This window comes from Phyllostomus discolor, chromosome 5 (genome assembly GCF_004126475.2).
Source record: "Phyllostomus discolor isolate MPI-MPIP mPhyDis1 chromosome 5, mPhyDis1.pri.v3, whole genome shotgun sequence".
Lineage (NCBI taxonomy): Eukaryota > Metazoa > Chordata > Mammalia > Chiroptera > Phyllostomidae > Phyllostomus > Phyllostomus discolor.
This window is the reverse complement of record NC_040907.2, coordinates 154344671-154368493: the sequence shown is the minus strand read 5'-3', so window position 1 is coordinate 154368493 and position 23823 is coordinate 154344671. Positions and strand designations below refer to the sequence as shown.

General features: G+C 42.5%; 1 pseudogene; it reads left to right on the top strand.

Moving 5' to 3' along the window:
* The first annotated feature begins 21363 nt into the window (after positions 1-21363).
* LOC114496597 lies at positions 21364-22914 on the top strand (annotated as a pseudogene).
* Positions 22915-23823: the final 909 nt, after the last annotated feature.

The window sequence follows — 23823 nt, the reverse complement described above, 5'->3', positions numbered from 1 at the left end:
TATGGGATAACATTTCAACCAACTGAGCCACACCAGTCAGGGGCCAGAACATACTTTTCAAACCACCACTTTCTGACATGGCTGGTGTGGCTCAGTGGACTGAGTGCCGGCCTGGGAACCAAAAGGTTGGCTCTCAGTTCCCAGTCAGGGCACATGCCTGGGTGCCTACCAGGTTTCCAGTTGGGAGTGTGCAAGAGGCAACCACACACTGATGTTTCTCTCCCTCCTTTCCTCTCTCTCTAAAAATAAATTAATACAGTCCTTTCTAAAAAAAAGAAAATACAATTTCTTTAAAAGTGGATCATGCTACTTTCCTGCTTAAAACCCTTCAGTAGCTCTTGGCTGCTCCATACATACCTTGACACTCAGAAGGTGATCAGCACATGTCTGATGGATGAATGAACAGAAGAATAAATATTAAAAGAATAATACCATTGAGGTATTACGAGACATGGATTCAAACCCCAGCTCCACCATTAACTAGTCCTGTGATTTTAGGCAAGTTTCCTAACCTTTCTCTGACACTGTCATTTCAGTAAAATGTAGATAACCATACTTGTCTGCCTAACTCACAAGGCTGAGGTCAGTATACAAGTCAAATAATGTCAATGAATGTATATTGTGGCCCTGACTGGTGTGGCTCAGTTGGTTGGACATGGTCCTGTAAAGCAAAAAGTCTCTGGTTCAATGCCTAGTCAGAGCACATGCCTGGGTTGTGGGCCCAGTCCCTGGTCAAGGCACATGTGAGAGGCAACTGATCAATGTTTCTCTCTCACATCAATGTTTCTCTTCCTCTCTTTCTCCATTCTTTCCCCTCTCTCTAAAAATAAATAAATAAAATCTTGCCCTGGCTAGTGTGGCTCAGTGGATTGAGCGCTAGTCTGTGAACCAAAGGTTTGCTGGTTCGATTCCCAGTCAGGGAAGGGTCAAGGCACATGTTTGGGTTCTGGGCCAGGTCCCCAGTTGGGGGGGTGTGAGAGGCAACCACACATTGATGTTTCTTTTGGTCTCTTTCTCTCTCCCTTTCCTTCTCTCTAAAAATAAATGAATAAAATCTTTTAAAAAATGAAATTAAAAATTAAAAAAAGAAGATATATTATGGACTAGACACAGAAATGTCAAGGTGAATCATTTTTGGAAGGTTTACAAATGCATATAGAATATGTATACTCAGTCCTGAGTTTCCCTCAAATGAAGACATTTTACATTGTCATTTCTTGTGAAGTTTAATGGCGAGGCTTGGTCTGGTACCTCTGTCATATAGATATTGTTCTCATACATGGTATTTTTTTCTTCAATAAGAGTTTATTATTACTTCATTACTTTATAATTTCTTGACTGTTGCCTATTTCCCCCACTAGTCCTTGAGCTCCATAAATGTAAACAATTATGTCTACTTTGCTCAACAACCTTACACTGGGCATATAGTAAGTATTCCGGTACTATTTGCTTTATGAGTGACTGAATGGATGAAATTCTCAGCCTGTAAATCTGGGTAATACTCTTTGTCTCTCCAAGATAACACAGAGGGTTATCTCTTGGCCTCAGCTCTCTCATCTGTAAAATGGGGATAATATCCACCTCAGCGGCACATTTATGAAGATCAAAGAAGATCATATATATTAAAGCACAGCCCTGGCTGGTGTGGCTCATTTTGTTGGAGCCTCATCCAATAAACTGAAAGGTTGAAGGTTTGATTACCTGTCAGGGCACACGCTTAGGCTGCAAGTTCAGCATCTGATCAATGTTTCTCTCTCACATTGGTGTTTCTCTTCCTGTCTTTTACCTTCCCTTCCCTCTCTCTAAAATCAATAGGTATGCCCTAGGGTGAGGATTAAAAAAATAAAAAATAAAATACAATAAAATAAAGAGCATTATGCAATGTAAAGTGTTAAGCAAACAATAGTAACTATTACCCAAAAAGTGAATTTGTACAAATTTCAACTTCTCTTTAATAAAACTCAACTAAATTAACTGAAAAGGAGAGCCACGATGTGGTGATTGGTCTCACAGCAATGTGAGTTTACTTAACGCCAACAAACTGTACACTTAGAAACAGTTATGACAGTAAATGTTATATATATTTTCCCTCAATTTAAACATTTTTTAAAAAGCCATGAAGTGGAGATACACATTTTTAGTTTTTATTTATTGATTTGTGTATGCGAGAGAAATATTGATTTGCTGTTCCACGTATTTATGCATTTATTGGGTAGTTCTTGTATGTGCCCTGACCAGGGACCGAACCCGCAACTTTGACATATTGGGCCACTCTAACCAACTGAGATACCCAACCAGGGCAGGAAGTATAGTTTTAAGTAGGACACATAAAGAGTTAATGTGCATAATACGTAACAAGCTTATGTTTAGTCCTATCTCTCTAACCTTTGGTAAATTGCTAAGGACAGTTAGGCTCATCTTATAAACACCAGTGTCCCCAGATCTACCTCTCATTAGCTGCAAGAAAGGTCTTTCTAAAATATACATTAGCTCATGTCATTCTTCTCTTTTTTTTTTTGAGATTTTACTTATTTATTTTTAGAGAGAAGGGAAGGGAGGGAGAAAGAGGGAGAGAAACATCAATGTGAGAGAAAAACATCGATCTAGCACGCCCCCACGCCACAACTGGGGACCTGGCCTGCAACCCAGGCATGTGCCCTGACGAGGAATCTAACTGTGACCTTTCGGTTTTCAGGACGATGCCCAGTGCACTGAGCCACACGAGTCAGGGCTCGTGTCACTCCTCTTTAAGAACAACAACAACAGAAAAGCTTCAGGACAAAAGTCAGGCTCCTGAAGTCAGCCCTGCATTATTCATCATCCCTCAGCCCCAGGGTCCCACATCTTCACTGCAATGGGACAGTCACAATTCCAAAAAGTGAGCACTATATTTTTAGGGGGGTTTTAAAAGATTTTATTTATTTATTTTTAGAGAGGGAAGGGAGGGAGAAAGAGAGAGAGAGAAACATCAATGTGTGGTTGCTGGGGGTCATGGCCTGCAACCCAGGCATGTACCCTGGCTGGGAATCGAACCTGCGACACTTTGGTTCGCAGCCCGAGCTCAATCCACCGAGCTACGCCAGCCAGGACTTTATTTTTAGGTTTTTTAACCCCTTTTTTCTCTCCCCAAATTACTCCCTCTCCCCAGACATTTTTTTCCCTCACCTGGACAAATCTCACCCATTATTCAGCCCCTGCTTGAAGTCACTTGCCCTGCAAAAACCTGCTGTTTTAGACAGGACCAACCCCTTCCTACCTTGTCTTCTACCCACTGGATTTTGCCCATTCTGCCTGCAAATATTGTGCTTCTACCAATTGAGTACACTCTGTCATTGATTTTCTATATTATTCTGACTCCCCAACCCTATCCCCAAATGGTCATTTTTGTTAGGTCACTCATCATAGAGGGAAGCACACAGCACTCAGCACATAGTGGGCGCTCAAAATATGTCTTGATTTGAATTGAATAGGCACCTAAGAGGAAATTCAAACACTAAACATTTTTTAAGAGACTCAACTTCCTTAGTAATTAGGGAAATGCAAATTAAAGACTATGTATAGTATGGTCCCAATTAACAGCCATTAAACTGTGTAAACATTAAATACCCAATGCTGGCTGGTCAAAGCTTTGGGAAACAGATACAGTCACACCTGGCTAATGGCCAGACAAACTGATATAATTATTCAAGAAGCACACTTAAGTAATACCTAGCAAGAACCAACTGATATCCTTTGACCCAGTCCTTCACCTAGGAATTTAAAACTCAGTGAACTAGGCCAAAAGAAAAAGGAAATCTGTATATACTAAAATATTTAAGTCAGTGGGGCTTAACAGAAACCCACCAATAAATGATTAAATTATTAGATATTCATATTACAAAACAGTTTGCAGGTACCATAACATAAAGAAACACAAAATTGCACTTCTGGACAAGGTGGAGGCATAGGTAGATACACATTGCCTCCTTGCACAACCAAAAGAAGTACAACAACAAATTTAAAACCAGAAAGAACCAGAACTGCCAAAAATCAAACTGTATGGAAGTCTGACAACAAAGGAATTAAAGAAGAAACATTTATTTAGCCTGGTAGGAGGGGTGGAGACAGGCATCTGGGGCAGAAAGGACCAGGTGGGTGAGGTGGCTGTTGGCAATCCCATGCTTGTGTGTTGATAAACCAGGAGGAACAACTGGGGAGCAAGATAGACCGGGCAACCCAGGGTTTCAGTTTGGGGAAATAAAGCCTCAAAATCTCTGGCTGTAAAAACCTGTGGCAGTTGAGGCAGTGGGAGAAACTCCCAGCCTCACTGGAGAGACCCACAGGGTCCTAGAATGTACACAAAACCACCCACCCAGGAATCAGCAACAGAAGGGACCAATTTGCTTGGGAGTAGCAGGAGAAATGACTGAGAGCCAAGAGCTGAGCAAGTGGCACTGTTCCCTCTCTGACCCCCCCCTCCAACAGACAGCACCAAAATGCAGCAACATGTGTTGCCCCACTCTGGTAAATACCTAAGGCTCCACCCCTTACAACATAACAGGTGCACTGAAACAAAGAAATATGGCCCAAATGGAAAAACAGATCAAAACTCTAGAAAAAGAACTAAGCAACAAAGAGATATCCAACCTATCAGATGCAAAATTAAAAACACTGGTAATGAGGATGCTCACAGAAATGGCTGAGTATGGTCACAAAATAGAGAAAAAAGTGAAGACTATGCACAGTGAAATAAAGAAAAATATACAGGGAACCAACAGTGAAGGGAAGGAAACCTGGACTCAAATCAACAATTTGGAACAGAAGGAAGAAATAAACATTCAACCAGAACAGAATCAAGAAACAAGAATTTTTTAAAAATGAGGAGAGGTTTAGGAACCTCCAGGACATCTTTAAACATTCCAACATCTGAATCATAGGGGTGCCAGAAAAGAACAAGAAATTGAAAACTTATCTGCAAAAATAATGAAGAACTTCCCTAGTCTGGCAAAGGAAATAGACTTCCAGGAAGTCCAGGAAGCTCAGAGAGTCCCAAACAAGTTGGACCCAAGAAAGCACGCACCAAGGCACATCATACTAAAGTTACCCAAGATTAAAGATAAGGAGAGAATCTGAAAAGCAGCAAGAAAAAAGGAGACAGTTACCTACAAAGGAGTTCCCATAATACTATAAGCTTATTTCTCAGAAGAAACCATACAGGCAAGAAGTGGCTGGACAGAAGTATTCAAAGTCATGAAAGACAAGGACCTATATCCAAGATTACTCTATCCAGCAAAGCTATCATTTAGAATGAAAGGGCAGATAAAGTGCCTCCCAGATAAGGTCAAGTTAAAGGAGTTTGCCATCAACAAGTCCTTATATGAAATGTTAAAGGGACTTATCTAAGAAAAAGAAGATCAAAACTATGAATAGTAAAATGACAAGCTCACAAATATCAAGAAATGAACCTAAAAAAAACCAAATACAAATACATACTAAGCAAACAACTAGAAGAGGAACAGAATCACAGAAATGGAGTTCACAAGGAGGATTATTAGCAGGGAGGGGAAGAGAGGAAAATGGGGGGAAGGTACAAGGAATAAGAAGAATAAATGGTAGTTACAAAATAGACAGGGGGAGGTTAAGAATAGTATAGAAAATTGAGAAGCCAAAGAACTTATATGTATGACCCATGAACATGAACTAAGGGGGTGGGGAATGCTGGTGGAAGGGGGTGGTGCAGGGCAGAGGGGACTAAAAGGGGGAAAAATGGGATAACTGTAATAGCATAATCAATAAAATATACTTAAAAAAATAAACATGAAACCATGTTTGTAAAATAATGTGAAAGGAAAACAGTATTGAAAACCCATTATTTCAACTATCCCATTATTTCAGTTATCTAAAAGTGATGCTGTCTCTAAAGTTTAAAATTGAAAAGAAACACTAAAGTGTGAAATCATTTGATGAGATAGGTGAGATTATAGAAAATAATTTACAGTATTTAAAAAAATTTCTTTCAAGATATATATATATATTTTTAATTTATTGGTTTTGGAGAGAGAGAGAGGAAGAAAGTGGGGAGGGAAACACCAATTTGTTGTTCCACTTATGCATCCACTGGTTGATTCTTTGCTGCTGTTTGTTTGTTTGACTTTTTTATTTTTAAATACATTGTATTGATTATGCAATTACAGTTGTCCCATTTCCCCCTTCATTCCCCTCCACCCTGCACACCCTCTTCCACCCACATTCCCCCCTTTTAATTCATGTCCATGTGTCATAAGTTCTTTAGCTTCTACATTTCCCATACTATTCTTGCTCTCCTTCTATTTTCTATCTACCATCTATGCTACTTATTCTCTGTACTTTTTCCTATTCTCTCCTCCTCCCACTCCCCTGTTGCTAACCCTCCATGTGATCTCTATTTCTGTGGTTCTGTTCCCATTCTAGTTGTTTGCTTAGTTTGTTTCTGTTTTTGTTTTAGGTGTGGCTGTTAATAATTGTGAGTTTGCTGTCATTTTACTACACATGTTTTTTATCTTCTTCTTCTTAGACAAGTCCCTTTAACATTTCATATAATAAGGGCTTGGTGATGATGAACTCCTTTAACTTGACCTTATCTGAGAAGCACTTAATTTGCCCTTCCTTTCTAAATAAAAGCTTTGCTGGATGGAGCAATCTTGGATGTAGGTCCTTTATTTTCATGACTTTGAATACTTCTTTCCAGCCCCTTCTTGCCTGCAAGATCTCTTTTGAGAAATCAGCTGACAGTCTGATGGGAACTCTTTTGTAGGTTACTGTCTCCTTATCTCTTGCTGCTTCTAGGATTCTCTCCTTCATTTTAATCTTGGCTAATGTAATTATGATGTGCCTTGATGTGTTCCTGCTTGGGTCCAACTTGTTTGGGGCTCTCTGAGCTTCCTGGACTTCCTGAAAGTCTATTTCCTTTGCCAGAATGGGGAAGTTCTCCTTTATTATTTGTTCAAATAACTTTTCCACTTGTTGCTCTTCCTCTTCCCCTTCTGGTACCCCTATAATTCGGATGTTGGAATATTTAAAGATGTCCTGGAGGTTCCTAAGCCCCTCCTCATTTTTTTGAATTCTTGTTTCTTCATTCTTTTCTGTTTGGTTGTTTCTTTCTTCCTTCTGGTCCACTCCATTGATTGGAGTCCCAGTTTTCTTCCCATCACTATTGGTTCCCTATGCATTTTCCTTCATTTCACTTAGCGTAGCCTTCATTTTTTAATCAAATTTGTGACCAAATTCAACCAATCCTGTGAGCATCCTGATCACCAGTGCTTTGATCTGTGCATCTGATAGGTTGGCTATCTCTTGGTTGCTTAGTTGTATTTGCTGTGGAGCTTTGATCTGTTCTTCCGTTTGGGCCTATTTTTTTTTGGGGGGGGGGTCTGGAGCCTGTTTCATAGTGAGGGGTGGAGCCTTAATTGTTCACCCCCAAGGAGCAACCCAGTAGCTGGGTTGTGACGCTGTATGTGGGAGTGGGGTCTGAGAGGGAACAATGTTGCTTGCTATGCTCTCTGTTGGACTTCAGTCACTTCTGCGGCTTCTTCTCCCAAGCAAATTGGACCCTTCTGGTGCTGATTCCTGTGTGGGTGGGCTTGTGCACATTATAGGACCCTGTGGGTCTCTCCAACGCACTCTCCTGTGAGGCTGGGAGTCTCTTCTGGCACCTCAACCCCCACAGATGTTTTCAATCAGTGCCCCGAGGCTCTATTTCCCGGTGCTGGGACCCTGGGTTGTGCAGTCTATCTTGCTCCCCAGTTTCACTTGGTTTATCTGTGCGTGAATGTGGGATCACCCAGTCAGCCTTGCAAGCAGTGACTCGCTTCACAATTGACATCACTCTGGGTCTGCCTGTTGCCACCCCACTCGGGGGTCTGCCAGCTGCTGCCTGCACACCAAGCGTCCACCCACTGCTGTCTTGTGAACCTGGGATGACTTACACGCCCAGTGCCACCGCTTTTTGTGCCATGACCCCTCTTCACCCGCTTCCACCCCTCCTACCGGTCTCAATGAATGTATCTATTTTTACTCCTTGGTTGTCCGACTTCCATACAGTTCAATTTTCTGTCAGTTCTGGTTGTTATTTTGTTTCTAAATTGTTGTCGTCCTTATTTTGGTTGTGTGAGGAGGCACAGTGTGTCTACCTACACCTCCATCTTGGCCGGAAGTCTCGGTTGATTCTTATAAGTGTGATTTTGGTGTACCAGGACAATGGGTAGCACATTTTCATATTGTTTTATAGTTCCTTTTTAAATATGTCTTGAGGAGGTACCATCTTAGTACAGCTAGAGCTTCCTTATCATTTTGGATAGCTGTACACTATTTCACTGTATGATGTACCATGTTCCTATTACTCAATGAAAAGTTTGTGTTTTTTCTTTCTGACTTTCAAGGTAGAAAGTTTTGAAAATGCTAAAAGACAAAAATCACTTCAAATATGGCAACTATTATATTTGCAAATATTTCTTTCTAGATTTCTATGTGATTATTTGTAAATAAATCTTTTTAGGGTAAAACCCTGTCCCCAAAACTGAAAAGACAGGCAAATACAGAAGATCACAACTTATAGGGAGCAGAAGCCATTGGAGGCAGGAACTAGTAGGAATATGTAAACAGTAATTAACAAATTCCTACACTCTGTGTGGTCTAGCCACAGTCTTTTAAAAAAAAAAACTCTTCATTTTTCATCGTCCTTATTTCCATTTTGTTTAAGAGTTTGTGAAAGAGGCCTTGGCCAGGTAGCTCAGTTGGTTAGAGCATTGTCCCAATATGCCAAGGTTGCAGGTTTGATCCCCAGGTCTGGGCACATACAAGAATCAACAAATGAATGCATAAATACAGGAACAACAAATTGATGTTTCTCTTGCTCTCTCTCCCCACCCTCTCTCATAAGACCACTCAATAGTTGTTTCTACCCATTCACTGGACTGAGCAGTAGAGGTGGCAGACCAGTCTTGAGTCTGGTCTGAGCAGTCCAATCTGGGGGGCCGAGCGCTCCAGTCTTCAGCAGGAAACTGCTGAGCCAGCAGAGAGGTCACCTACCCACTTTCAGACCAGTCCGAAACCTCAGGTGGATCAGCAGCTAACCCGGGGGCTGGAACAGCCCATGCACTCTGTGGACTAGCACCAGTCTCAAGGGGCCCATATACTCTCATGAGTTTTACTTCCAGGATTTCCACAGGATTTTACAGCTAGAGGTTTTGAGTCTTTAGTTTCCTGGTCGGCCAGCTCCACCTCATCCAGGGTGGTCTTCCAGCTTACCACAGGTTCTCTCTGCCTGGTTGCCCATCTCCACCCCTCCTACTAGTCTGGATGAATGTTTCTTTAACTCCTTGGTTATTGGAGTTTCATGCAGTTTGATTTTCTGGCAGTTCTCCTTGTTTATTATTTTTAAATTGGTTATTATCCTTCTTTTGGTTGTGTAAGGAAGTGAAGCATTTCTACTTACACCTCCATCTTTGCTGGAACTCCAAATCAATCACACATAGGTTTTGAATTTCTCACTGTCTCTCTTCTTCTGCTGACACCCCCATGATGCAAATGTTGGTACACTTGAAGTTGTCCCAGAGACTCCTTATACCATCCTCATTTTTTTTGGATGCTTTTTTTTTTCTTTGCTGTTCTGACTGGGTGTTTTTTGCTACCTTTTCTTCCAAATCTCTGACTTGATCCTCTGCTTCACTTACTCCTCTGTTGATTCCCTGTAATGCATCTTTTAAAAATTTTTTTTGGAGAGAGAGGAAGGCATGGGGAGGGAGAAAGAGAAAGACAGACAGAGAGAGAAACATCAATGTGAGAGAGAAACATCAACTGGTTGACTTCCTATATACACCCCGACTGGAACTGAACCCACAACCTGTGTATGTGCCCTGACTGGGAACTAAACCCAACACCATGTGGTTTATGGAATCACCACAGGAGCTCCAACCCACTGAGCCACAGCAGCCAGGGCTGTATTCTTAATTTCAGGTAAAGTAATCTTCATTTCTGACTGTTTTGTGTGTGTGTGTGTGTGTGTTTTCTAGTTTAGTTTTTGTTTCCTATCTCTTTTTAAAATAATTTTTAAAGATTTTATTTATTTATTTTTAGAGAGAGGGGAAGGGAGGGAGAGAAACATCAATGTGTGGTTGCCTCTCACATGGCCCCCAATGGGGACCTGGTCCACAACCCAGGCATGTGCCCTGACTGGGAATCAAACCGGCAACCCTTTTATTCACAGCCCACACTCAATCCACTGAGCTACACCAGCTAGGGCCTGCTTCCTATCTCTTTGCTGAAGTTCTAACTAAGTTCTTTTACTCTTCCCCTAAGTTCATTGAGCATCCTTACAACCAGTGTTTTGAATTCTGCATCTAGTAGATTGCTTGTCTTTACTTTTTAGTTCTTTTTCTGCAGTTTTGATCTGTTCCTTCACTTGGGACGTGTTTCATTGACTCCTCATTTTGGTAGCCTCCTTGTGTTTGTTTCCATGTATTAGGCAGAGCTGCTACATATCCTGGACATGGTAGAGTGGCCTCAGGTAGCAGGCGTTCTGTAGGGTTCAGTGGCACAGACGCCCATTCAAGAGAGCTGGACACTTAAGGTGTGCCCTTCCTTCCACCCCTGTGGGTTGTGTACACCCTGCTGTTGTAGTCGAGCCTTCATTGTTGTTGGTACATCAATGGGAGGGATTTACTTCCAGGGTGATCAGCTGCAAAGACTGGCTGCAGCTATCATGGAGGATCAGCTGGGCAGGGGCCCACCCCACAGAGCAGGACTTACTCAGTGGTGCTCTGGTGCCTGCTGAGTCCACCCGTTGAGTGTGTGACTTGTGGAGGTGTTTGGGTGGTGCTTCAATGTGGCCTGAAGCTGTCCATGGGTTCACTGGCTCTGGGGCCTCCTAGGAGATACAGACTGTCGTCAGCCACTGCCCGTGTTCTGCTCTGGGCCATCTGGCATGAGCTGCAAAACAAACTGCAAGTGGCTGCTACTTGTGCTGGGTTTGGAGTTGCCCAGGAGAGGCCGAGCTGTGAGCCAAGGCCAGCTGCTGCTAGTACTAGGCCTGGGGTCACTTAGCAAAAGATAGAAGGTACACTGAGGCCAGATGCTGTTCGTTTGAGAGATTTTAAGGAAATCTGAAGCATGAGCCAAGAAAGGCCGTTAGTATAGAAAAGCCACTGGAAATAGCTTGACTGGGCCTGCAAGTTGGGTGGAGCAGCATCTCAAGGAATCACCAGGACAGAGTGAACAGTGCTAGCTAGGTTGATGAAGACTCAGTCATGGTGCCTGTCTGCTGGCCTGTGGGTGAGGCAAGGGCTCAGGAAGGAACAATGGCTTCAACCAGCACTTCTGTCTGGGAGAAAGCTCCCCCTCCAGAACTTGCCCTGATGCAATTCAGTTCCTCCCTCTATGTCCCTGGTGCCCTTCAAGCTTCCACCCAGCTCTGTAGCTCAAAGCAAATAAATTCAAGTAAGTCTATGTATGGGCTCTTAAAGAGAAATGTCAGGGACTCCAAGAGCCCTCAGTCTCATTCAGCCACAATCCCTGCTGGGTTCCATAGTCAGAAGTTATGGGGACTTCTCTTCCTGGCACTGGAACCCCAGAAGGGGGCCTGGTGTGGGTCTGGGACCCCTCACTCCTCATGGGGGACCTCAACAGGTGAGATATCCTTCCTGATTTTTACCCACTATACACGGGCATTGGACCAGGCTGTTCTGTGTTTCTGCCCCTCCTACCAGTATCAGTGTGGCTTCTTCTTCATATCCTTAGTTGTAGGACTTTTGTTTAGCTAGATTTCAGGTGGTTCTAAATGATGGTAGTTCTATAGTTTAGTAATTTTTTCTTAAGTGTTTGTTCTTTTTAAAAACAGAACTTTTTAAAAAAGATTTTATTTACTTATTTTTAGAGAGAGGAGAAGGGAGGTAGAAAGAGAGGGAGAGAAACATCAATGTGTGGTTGCCTCTCATGTGCACCCCCACTGGGGACCTGGCCAGCAACCTAGGCCTGTGCCTGGAATCGAACCGGCGCCCCTGTGGTTCACAGGCCAGCATTCAGTCCACTGGGCCACACCAGCCAGGGCTAATTTAGTTGTAATTTCGTTGTGGCTATGGGTACCAGATTTACCTATGCTGTCGTCTTGACCTAAAGGCCAACTCATTCTAATTTTAAAATGTCACTTTATTGTAAACTACATATCCATAAACTAGATTCCCTGTATAATTTTTTTCTGGGAGGGTTTCGTGTGTGACAATAAAATAGGTTTACATCACTATAGCGTTAGAGGTAATTTTGCTGTCTAGTAGTGTTGCAGGTGAAAAGGAGGCCCTTTCAAGGAATCACAAGGAAAGCATTCCAGGGACCCACAGGCAGGAGGGTAAAGCTTAGTGGTAGATATGTTGAAGAAGCTGGAGCAAATACAAAGGACTGTCCTGGATTCAGCCTCAGTGTCTCACACCTGCCATGGAAAACACTCAGCCTTGTCTTTATCAGGCCTAGTACAAATGACAGTACCCCAAAATTTTGTGCCATGCTGAAGCTGGTCCATATCTGTCCCCACCCGGCTAGCTGAATCTGTCCCCAGCTGTGCTCCGGCTGGTGCTGTGCACAGGCCCACGCTCCGAGTCTGCACGGCTGCCGAACCCCAGGTGGCTGTCAGGGACACAAGGCTGCTGTGGGGAGAGAATGCCTGAAGGCACAGGGTACACATGTGTTATGGCGGGGGTGGGGAGGACGGTGATTGGAGGGTGGAGGGAGGGCTTTGTTAAGCTCATGTTATACTATCTGGAGCTTGGGAAGGACCAGGCACACTTTTAAACTGACTTCCTAATCTTTTGTGGGCATCTGTTGGTTCCTCCCCCTAACCAATCCATTTCCTAGATGGATTCCAATCCATTTCTTTTTCTCCCTCCCTTCCCCTCTGAGGTCCTATGCCCCTTTATCCAATCTGATCCCTTTCCCAGGCCAGACAGGACTTCAGGGCCACCATTTCAGTTCCCACTGCTCGTGTCAGCGTGGTAGTACCTTGCCCTGCACCATCTTGACTTCTACTGGGCATGCGTCCAGCAGAGGAGTTTGCCTGTGGTTGTTTTATCCCTCCCCCAGGAATCTGCAGGAAAACAGACCAGTTGTCTCCTGGGGTGGTTGGAAAGCAGGTCCTCTCTCTACACAGAAGGAGGGAAGTTAATCCCCTTGGTGGGGAAATGCTGTGATCCACTATGGTACATATAAATGCCGCAACTTCCTAGTAAAACAGGCTTATTATCTGATTCAGCTTCCATATGTATTAGTTTTGATGTCTGATTCCCTTTGCTCTCTTTTTCAAATGACTATCTAGCTGCCTATCCAAGCAAACAGTAGGACCCATTCTTCTTCATTGTTCTTTGTCACATTTTCTTGGCTCTCCTTGCAAATTTTCCCTGAAGATAAACCTCAGAATCAGTTCAATTTCATATACTAGGCAATTTAGTTTTTGTCACAGCTTTTTGACTTTTTTGTATTTAAAGATAAACAAAAAGAACAGTAAAATGAAAACCTATAACTCTCTTTCAGATTCATCAGTTGTTAACATTTGTTACATTTGCTTTGTTGCTCTTTGTCCAGCAGTTACACTCCAGCTGTTAAAAAGAAAAAGGCAAACCAGAACTCTGATACATTGTAAGTGAGATTGCAAAATTGTATGGACACTTAGGAAACAGTATGACAGTGTTTTACAAAGTAAAAACACACTTGCACTTGCCTTCTGACCCTGTAATCCCAATCTTATATATTGACCCAAGAACAAACGTGAATATATGCCCACACCAAGACGCATATGCAAGTAGTATTTTTCATAATAAGAACAAACTAGGACACCAAAGAGCTATCAACCGGCCATTGATTTCGGAATTTCTTTATTATGCAATACTACCCTCCACTAAGAAGAAATGAGATATTAATATATGTGACAACATGGATGAATCTCAAAAACATTACATTAAGAGAAAGAAGTCAAACACAAAAGACAACGTATTGTATGATGCCATTTGTGTGAAACTTCAGAAAAAAGCAAAACTGTAGTAGCAGAACGCAGGTCAAGATTGCATACAGCTAGGTGCTAGGTAAGAAGAATGACCGCAGTAGGGGAAGGGGGAATTTTTAGGTAATAAAAACGTTTTATATCTTAATGGTGGTGATGATCACTTCCCAGTCAGGGCACACGCCTGGGTTGTGTGCCAGGTCCCTGGTTGAGGGTGTGTGAGAGGCAACTGTTTGATGTTTCTCTCACACATTGATGCTTCCTCTCCCTCTTTTTCTCCCTCCCTTCCCCTCTAAGAGTAAATAAATACAATCTTTAAAAATAAATAAGTAAATAATAAAAATTAAAAATAATTAGGCAAATCAGTAAGAACTGATCTGAAAAGCTCTCCAAGGTAGGGCTGGTATTTGTCCAAGGAAAAATTAATTTGAGTCTGTGTCTGTAATTGCAGAGAATATCTCTTGAAGTCTAAGAAAGGAATTGGCAAGAGGGCCGTCTGTGGGGAGTTGAATTGGGTGGTTAGGGGAAGCGGTGGGCCTTTGTACTTTTTGGAAACTTTTTCTGGGTGCACATAATACCCAGTTAAAAGTAAATAACTAAAATAAAATAAAGCAGGTATACAAAACAAACAGAATTTAGACTCAAAACTTGACTGAGTTTGCCATGTGCCAGGCATTGGCTGAGAGCTTAAGAACAACCACCCGAGGCATACAGAAGTTGAGTAATGGGTCTGAGATCACGCAGCTGGCGAGGAGCTGGGAATGTCTGAAGGCTCCCTGCGTCCTTCGAGCGTGTAAGGGAACAAGATTAAGTTGATGAGTGATTCTTGTGGAAAGAATGCAAGAGTAACAAGAAAGAAAGTGAAGTTATGCTACTGGCACACCCACTCATGGGCCCTTGGTCCAAAAGGCTGAGCTGAAACAACTAGCAGAGAACCGGTCCAGCGGCCCAGGACCTAAGGATTGTGCTGTGGGAGTTCCACCTTAATCAGAGTTCTCCATATTGAACAGAAGGGAAATAAGCCAGGTAGACCATTAAGGATTTCCTGGCTGACCCAGGACACCCTGAAGTGTGTAACACTTCAATCTCAGATGCTCTGCTGCATCTCAGGGATGTAAGTTTTATGTGTGCCTTTCAGAGGCTGCAAGAGGGTGGAAGAAAGGTATTCAAGGAAAAGAAGGAAAGTGGGGAAAGAGCTGAAGGATATGTACACGGTGTAGGGTCTGTGATGGAGAAATCGCCTCCATCGTGTCCTGCCTGTGGCTTCAGGGAGGGAGTGAGCGCAAGAAGACAGGTGCAGGAGGTAACAGGGTGTTGCTTCACTCGCCCTGAACCCTGGATATCTCCACAGACTGCTGTTCCCATCCACCTCCAGGTCACCTGATTGGGAGACTGAGCCACTGCGAGCCAGCGCCTGGATCCCGACACTTCCCTCAAGTTATTAGGCACTTTTCCTAGTGTCGTTTCCAAGAATCCCATTTTCACTGCCCACCTTCCTGACCCCTCCAGTTTCTCTCCTGCATACCTGAGAGCTAGGAGAAGAGTAAGTTCCGTCCCCGAGGCAGGGCGATAGATGGTTTAGTACACTGAGTCACTTGTTCCAACCACGCTGGGACTTGATACTGTACATAGACTATAACCAGTTGGCCTGAGTCTGAATCTTGTGTCTTTTTCCCTTAGACTGTGTGTCCCATCTTACCCAATTTATGAGGACTTTTCTTACACCAGTCATGTCTGTCACACCATCCAATCTATCAAAACCTCAAGGCTCTACCTCCAAATATATCTGTTGCTCTCTCTACTACACCCACCCCCATCTAAGGCAGGAAATGAATTGCACACTCAAATTAGTTAACTCTAGGGAACTTTAATAAAGGAACTACTAAAGTAATAAACCGGTGTGGGGAAATATGAGTGCACTAGCAGTGGCCACTGTGGCACTAGCAGGGACGGCGAGAGGGGACCATTATTAGAGTGCAAAGAGAACTTTGTGAACGGGGCTATCGTATGGGAGCTGTGACCTTTCGTCAGGAGATGGTGGCCACAGCAACCCTGCACTTTGGAAGCCAGAGTATTCCCTGATCTCAGCTTCCTCCCACCCTCCGATCTCTTACCAGTGATCCCCACTGGCCAAGTTCAACCAGAAGAAGCCAGAGGGTTCAGTCAACACAGAGCAGGATAGAGGAGGATAGACTAGACCTGGGAGGGTTGAACAGAACATCATCTTTACCCTGAATTACTAGTCACCTTAACCTATAGTCTGATTTCGTCACGGCTGCCAAGCAGTCTTTTTCTTTTTCGATTCTATTTATTTATTTTTAGAGAGAGGGGAAGGGAGGAAGAAGGAGAGGAAGAGAAACATCAATGTGTGGTTGCCTCTCTCACGCCCCCAACTGGGGACCTGACCCACAGCCCAGGCTTGTGCCCTGACTGGGAATCCAACCGACAACCCTTCCGTCTGCAGGCTGGCACTCAATCTACTGAGCCAGGGCTCTTTTATTTTAAAATTGTGATGAAATATATATAACATAAATGTGCCATTTTAACCATTTTATGTGTGGAATTCAGTGACATTAATTACATTTGCAGTGTTCTGCAACCATCACCACTATACATTTCCAAACCTTTTTCATAACCTCAAACAGAAACTCTGTACCCATGAAACAATAGTTGTGTATTCTTCTCACCAATAAACCTGGGTAATCTCTCATCTACTTTTCATCTCCGTGCATTAGCCTGTCCTAGATACTGCACATGAATGAAATTATGCAATATTTATCTGTTTGTATCTGGCTTCTCGGACATAGCATAATGTTTACAAAGTTCAGCCACGTTATACAATGTATCAGAACTTCATTCCTTGTCTGCCTGCCTAATATTCCACTGTATTCATACACTACATCTGTTTATCCATTCATCAAAATGATGCACACTTTGGCTGTTTCTACCTTTTGGCTGGAACACTGCTGCTATGAGCATTGGCATACAAATATTTGAGTCCCTATTTTCAATTCTTTGGGGTATATACTTAAGAGTGAAACTTCTAGGTTATCTAGGAATAATATGTTTAACTTTTTGAGGAACCCCAATGTAACCTTTTTTTTTAAAAGATTTATTTATTTATTTTTAGAGAGGGAAGGGAGGGAGAAAGAGAAAGAGAGAGAAACATCAATGTGAGGTTGCTGGGGTCCTGGCCCGCAACCCTGGCATGTGCCCTGGCTGGGAATCGAACCTGTGATACTTTGGTTCGCAGCCCGTACTCAATCCACTGAGCTATGCCAGCCAGGGCTTTCCAGTATAACCTTTTAAAAATATAACTTGATGTTATTTTCCTCTTCAAAACCCTTTCATGGTTCCTAATTTTAAAACTTACTATAAGTTTTATATTATAAAGTTACAGCAAGCAAGGCAGTATGATAATGGCATAAGGAGAGATATAGACCCATAGAACTGAAAGCCAGACATAAACCCGTACATGTATAGGCAATTGATTTGAGTCCAAAGATAATTCAATGTATGTATTTTATACATTGATGTATTTTATAAACTCTAGAACAGCCCCAGCTGGTGTGGCTCAGTGGATTGAGTGCTGGCCTGAGAACCAAAGGGCTGCCAGTTTGATCCCCAGTCAGGGCACAAGCCTGGGTTGGGGGCCAGGTCCCCAGTAGGGGGCTTGTGAGAGGCAACCACACATTGATGTTTCTCTCCTCTCTCCCTCCCCTCCTCTCTAAAAATAAATAAACAAAATCGGTTTTTAAAAGAAAAACTAAAAAAAACCCCTCTAGAACGACGGCTAAAACAAAGGTAGAGCTAATATGTCAACAGTGGAGACACAATGGAATCGCGAAGAGCATTCGACCCAAAGGAAACGAGAAAAAGGGAACAAACTACATAAGCTGTGGGAGGGGTGGGAGACGTACCAGGATGGTCACTTTGTACACTATGTGATGTCAATCACTATGTTGTACACCTGAAACGAATGTAATATTGTATGTCGACTGTTTTTGTAAAAGATTTCATTTCTTTCTTTTTAGAGAGGGGAAAGGAGGGAATAAGAGAAGGAGAGAAACATCAATGTGTGGTTGCCTCCCACATGTTCCCAACCATGGACCTGGCCTGCTACCCAGGCCTGTGCCTGACTGGAAATTGAACTGGTGACCCCTACGGTTTGCAGGTTGGCGCGCAACCCACTGAGCCACACCAACCAGGACAGTACCTCAATATCTTAAACAGAGAGTTACCTTATGACCCAGCAATTCCACTCTTAGGTATGTAACCAAGACAAGTGAAACAATCTGATATGACCCAGCACGTCACTGGATAGATTACAAACAATTACAAGGAAATGATAATGTTCATTGTTGTGATTGTGGTAATGATTTCATAAGTGTACACATTTGTCAAACCTCATAAAATTCACACCTAAAAATGTGTGCAGTTTATTGTATGTCAATTAAACCTCAATAAAGCTGTGAAAAAAGGTAGAGAAAAGTTAACTGACTAAAGCAGATACAATAACAATGTATTTTTTTATCTTATAACATGTTGAAGTGAAATGTATGACAACAGTAACACAAAGAATAGGGTGGGGAAATGGAAGGTTTTTATATTATACATTAATTAAAAAGTAAAATGAAGAGATAAAAATGAATAATAAAAAGAAGGCTGAAAAACGGAACAGGTTGGAAAAACAGAAAACACATAGTAAAGTGACAGATTTTGACCTAACTATATTGATAATTATTTTAAATGTAAATGGTCTAAGCACATCAGTTAAAAGGCAGAGATTATCAGACTGGATAAAAAATACAAGACTCTGCTATTTTTGTGTTTTGTTTTTTAAAGATTTTATTTATTTTTAGAGAGGGAAGGGAGGGAGAAAGAGAGAGGGAGAGAAACATCAATGTGCGGTTGCTGGGGGTCATGGCCTGCAACCCAGGCATGTACCCTGACTGGGAATCGAACCTGCGACACTTTGGTTTGCAGCCCACGCTCAGTCCACTGAGCTACACCAGCCAGGGCCTAAGACTCTGCTGTTTTTTAAAAATCTACTTTAAATATAAAGACATGGATGAAAAGTAAAAGGATGGAAAGAATTAATACTATTCAAACACTAACCACAAGAAAACTGGGATGTCTATATTAACATCAGACAAAACAGACTTCAGGACAAGGAATATTATCAGAGATACAGTGGGATTTTTCATAATGGTATGTTATATCAAGAAGACATAAAGCGCCCTGTCTGGCGTAGCTCAGTGGATTGAGTGCGGGCTGGGAACCACAGTGTCCCAGGTTCGATTCCCAGCCAGGGTACATTCCTGGGTTGCAGGCCATAACCCCCAGCAACCGCACATTGATGTTTCTCTCCCTCTCTCCCTTTCTCTCTCTCTCTCTCTCTCTCTCTCTCTCTCTCTCTCTCTCTCTCTCTCTCTCTCTCTCTCCCCTCCCCGACCCACCCTCCCTTCCCTCTCTAAAAATAAATAAATCTTAAAAAAAAAAAGAAGACATAAAGCATCTTCAGTGTGTAGGTACTCAATAAAAGAACTTCAAAATACATGAAGAAAAAGCTTAGAGAACGGAAAGGAAAAACAGATAAATCCACAATCATAGTTGCTTCAATGCATGTCTCTTGGTAACTGAACAATAAACAAAAAAATCAATAAAGATGTAGCAGAATTGAAGAATGCTGTCAAGCAATTTATCCCAGTTGACATTTATAGAACATTCTATCCACAAAAACAAAACACTTGTTCTTTTTAAATGCACATGGAACAATCGCCAAGAGAGACCATATGCTGATCCATAAAATAAGCTCTATAAATGTAGGAGGATAGAAAAAAAATCAACATCAGGTGAACTTTTTTTCCTGTTTGGGTATAAAAACAAGAAAAACAAATAATAAAGCTTTAAGAATATACTACAGAATATCTTCATTACCTCAGGATAAGGAAAATTTTCTTAAACACATGAAAACACTAATTTTAAAAGAAAAGTTTAATAAATATGTCAATGAGAAATCCAACAGAGAACATATGACACACTCAAATTGAAGGACTCTGAGAAAAGGTCCTCTGTAAAAAGATTGTTTACGGAGGTGTGGATAAAGGGGAATATGAGGACAATGTTATGACTTGGGCAAAAAACAATGAGATTAAGAAGGTTCAGGATTCCTGAAGGAAAAAGTCTATAGAGGAAAATTCCTGGATTGAAGACACAGCAGGCTGGAGCTAGGAAAAATAAATACCTACTCTCATTCTTCATCTCCTGATTTCCTGCTGGGGCACCCCTTGGCCAAACCCAACCAGAAGCCTACAGGCACAGAGCCCAGTAACAGCTCCTAGAGATCAAGCTCCCCAGAAAAACGATGGAGAAAAGCAGAAAGTGCATATAGGGAGACAGATGGAAGGCATCTGACATATATGACTAAATAAAAAGTAAACTTTTTGTTCACCAAAAATACAATAAAGATGTAAGGGGGATAAATGGTAATGGAAAAATACAATAAAAAATAAACTTAGCCCTGGCTGGTGTAGCTCAGTGGATTGAGTGCCAGCCTGTGATCCAAATGGTTGCCAGTTCAATTCCCGGTCAGGGCACATGCCTGGGTTGTGGGCAAGGTCCCCAGTAGGGGGCATGTAAGAGGCAACCAAACATTAATGTTTCTCTCCCTCTCTTTCTTCTTCTCTTCTCCTCTCTAAAGATAAATAAATAAAAATCTCTAAAAAAAAATAAACTTAAAACACAATAAAGTAAAGGAAGATACAGAACTGAAGAAAATTTTTACACAGCATAAAACCAATAAAGGAATTCTATCCAATAGATATAAAGAAATCCTACAAGTCAATGGGAAAGACAGACAACCTGATAGTAAAATGGGCAAAAGACTTAAGTAGACACTTTCAGAAGAGAAAATCCAAATAGTCAATAAATATATGAAAAGGTGTTCAAAATAATTGGTAGTTAGGAAAATCCAAGCTAAAGCCACAATAAGATACCATTCCACACCCAGAGATTGGAGGAAAAGTTGACTTAATGGCTTACCAAGCGTTGAGGAAAATGTGGAATAAGGGGAACTCTCTTGAGCTGCTGGTGGTAATGTAAATATTGTAAATACCTTTGGAAAACTGGCATCATCTAGAAGACTGAAGATGCACTTACTCTATGATGAGCACTTTCCCTTCTCAATTTAAACTTGGAGAACTCTTGAATACATACACCAGTAGACACTTAGAAGAATGTTCAGAGCTACATCACAACCCAACTGCCTATCAACAAGTAAATAAAAAATGGAAATACCTTTTTCCCAACACGTTTGCTGCCAGAACGCAGATGTCGTGAAAACCCACAGCTAACCCTAAGCCAAAATGGGAGAGGGAAGGACTCAGATCTACATCACTGCCAGTGGGCAAGTAGATTCCAGCAGGTTCACCTTTCCTGGCCATCTGATCTATAAATGTGGTAGAATGACAAATGAACCATCCAAAGCTTTCAAGAAGGAGGCTGCTGAGAAGGGAAACAGCTCCTTCCAGTAAGCCTGGGTCTTGGGTAAACTGAATGTGAGTGTAGTATCACCATTGACAGCTCCCTGTGGAAATTCAAGACCAGCAAGTATTATAGGACCATCACTGATGCTCCAGGACGCCGAGACTTCAGCAACAACGTGATTACAGGCACATCTCAGGCTGACTGTGCTGTCTTGACTGTTGCTGCCGGTGTTGGTGAGTTTGCAGCAGGCATCCCCAAGAATGGGCAGACCGGTAAGCACGCCCTTCTGGTGTTCACACTGGGCATAAACAGCTACCTGTTGGGTTCCACTGGGCCGCCCTACAGTCAGAGGAGTTACGAGGAAATGGTTAAGGAAGTCAGCACCCACATTGAGAAAACTGGCTGCAACCCCAACACAGTAGCCTTTGTGCCAAGTTCTGGTTGGAATGGCAACAACATGCGGGAGCCAAGTGCTAACATGGCTGGTTCAAGGGATGGAAATTCAGCCTAAAGATAGCAATGCCAGTGGAACCCCACTGCTTGAAGCTCAGGATTGCATCATGTCACCAACTCATCCAACTGACAAGCCCCTGCGTCTGTCCCTGCAGGGTGTCTGCAAAGTTGGCGGTACTGGTGCTGTCCCTGGGAGCTGCATGCAGACTGGTGTTCTCACACCCAGCATGGCGGTCACCTTTGCTCCAGTCAATGTTACCACTGAAGGAGAATCTCTTGAAATGCACCATGAAGTTCTGAGTGAAGCTCTTCCTGAGGACAATGTGGGCTTCAATGTCAAGAACTTGTTTGGCCCTGGCCAGTACGGCTCAGTTGGTTCGGCAACATTCTGCAAACCAAAAGGCTGCTGGTTCAAGGCCTGGTGAGGGCACATGCCTGGCTTTCGGGTTTGGCCCCTGACCGAGGCATGTACAAGAGGCAACTGATTGATATCTCTCATATTGATGTTTCTCTCCCTCTTTTTTCTCCCTTCCCCTCTCTCTAAAAGTAAATAAATACAATCTTAAAAAAAAAAAAAGAACGTGTCTGTCAAAGATGTTCATCATGGCCATGTGGCCAGCAACAACAAAGTGATCCACCAATGGGAGTGGCTGGCTTCACAGCTCAGGAGACTGTCCTGAACCCTCCAGGCCGAATCAGTGCTGGGTATGCACCTGCGCTGAGTTGTCACACAGCTCACACTGCTTGCAAGTTTGCTGAGCTGGGAAAAGCCTGAAATATGGCCCCAATTTGTGAAATCTGATGATGCTGCCATCTTTGATATGGTTCCTGGCGAGCCCATGTGTGTCGAGAGTTTCTCTGGCTATCCTCCTCTGGGCTGTTTTGCTGTTTGTGACATGAGACACATAATGGACAAGAAGACAGCTGGAGCTGGCAAAGTCACCGCATCTGCCTAAAACTTGCAGAAAGCTAAGTGAGTATTATCCCCAGTACCTGTCATCCAGCCTTATTCAGTAGTGGAAGAACAGTCTGTCTCTGTTGGCCACTTAAGTTTAATAGTAAAAGATTGGTTAATGATTGCAGTGCATCATAACACCTTCAGAAGGAAAGAAGAATGTTTTTGTGGACCATTTGGGGTGGTGTGTGTGTGTGTGTGTGTGGCAGTTTTTAAGTTACTAGTTTTTTTAAATCAGTACATTTTAATGGAAACAACTTGACCAAAAATCTGTCACAAAATTTTGAGACCCATTAAGGCAAAGTTTAATAAGAAAACTTTGTTTTAAGGAGGAAATGGAAGTACACTGTGGACTCTTACACATCAGTAAAATAAGCAAGTCACAGGAGAATAGGTACAGTTTTAAAATTACATAAAACAGGCCCTGGCTGGTGTAGCTCAGTGGGTTGAGCACAGGCCTGTGAACCAAAGGGTCGCTGGTTTGATTCCCAGTCAGGGCACATGCCTGGGTTGCGGGTCAGGTCCCCAGTTGGGGGTGAGTGAGGGGCAACCCCACACTGATGTTTCTCTCCCTTTTTCCTTCCCTTCCCCTCTCTCTTCAAAATAAACAAACAAAATCTTTTTAAAAATAAAAATTATGTAAAACAAAATGACATGTCCCTTAGAGAGATACACATACCAAAACTATAAAGAAATATGCCAATGATAAATATCAAATTCAGGATGCCTCAGGAGATGAGGAGGAGAGGAAAACAGAAACAGCTGGGAAAGGGCAGGAGTGAAAAAATTAACTTTAGGGTGAAGTTTTTAGGGTTCCTCTGTGCCGAAGGCCATCTTGTATTTGTTGGACTATAGGATAGTTTGAGAGTACGTCCCCAGACAGGGACACTGACAGTTCTGGAGAGGAAGTGAGCTGCCCAAAATTGCCTGT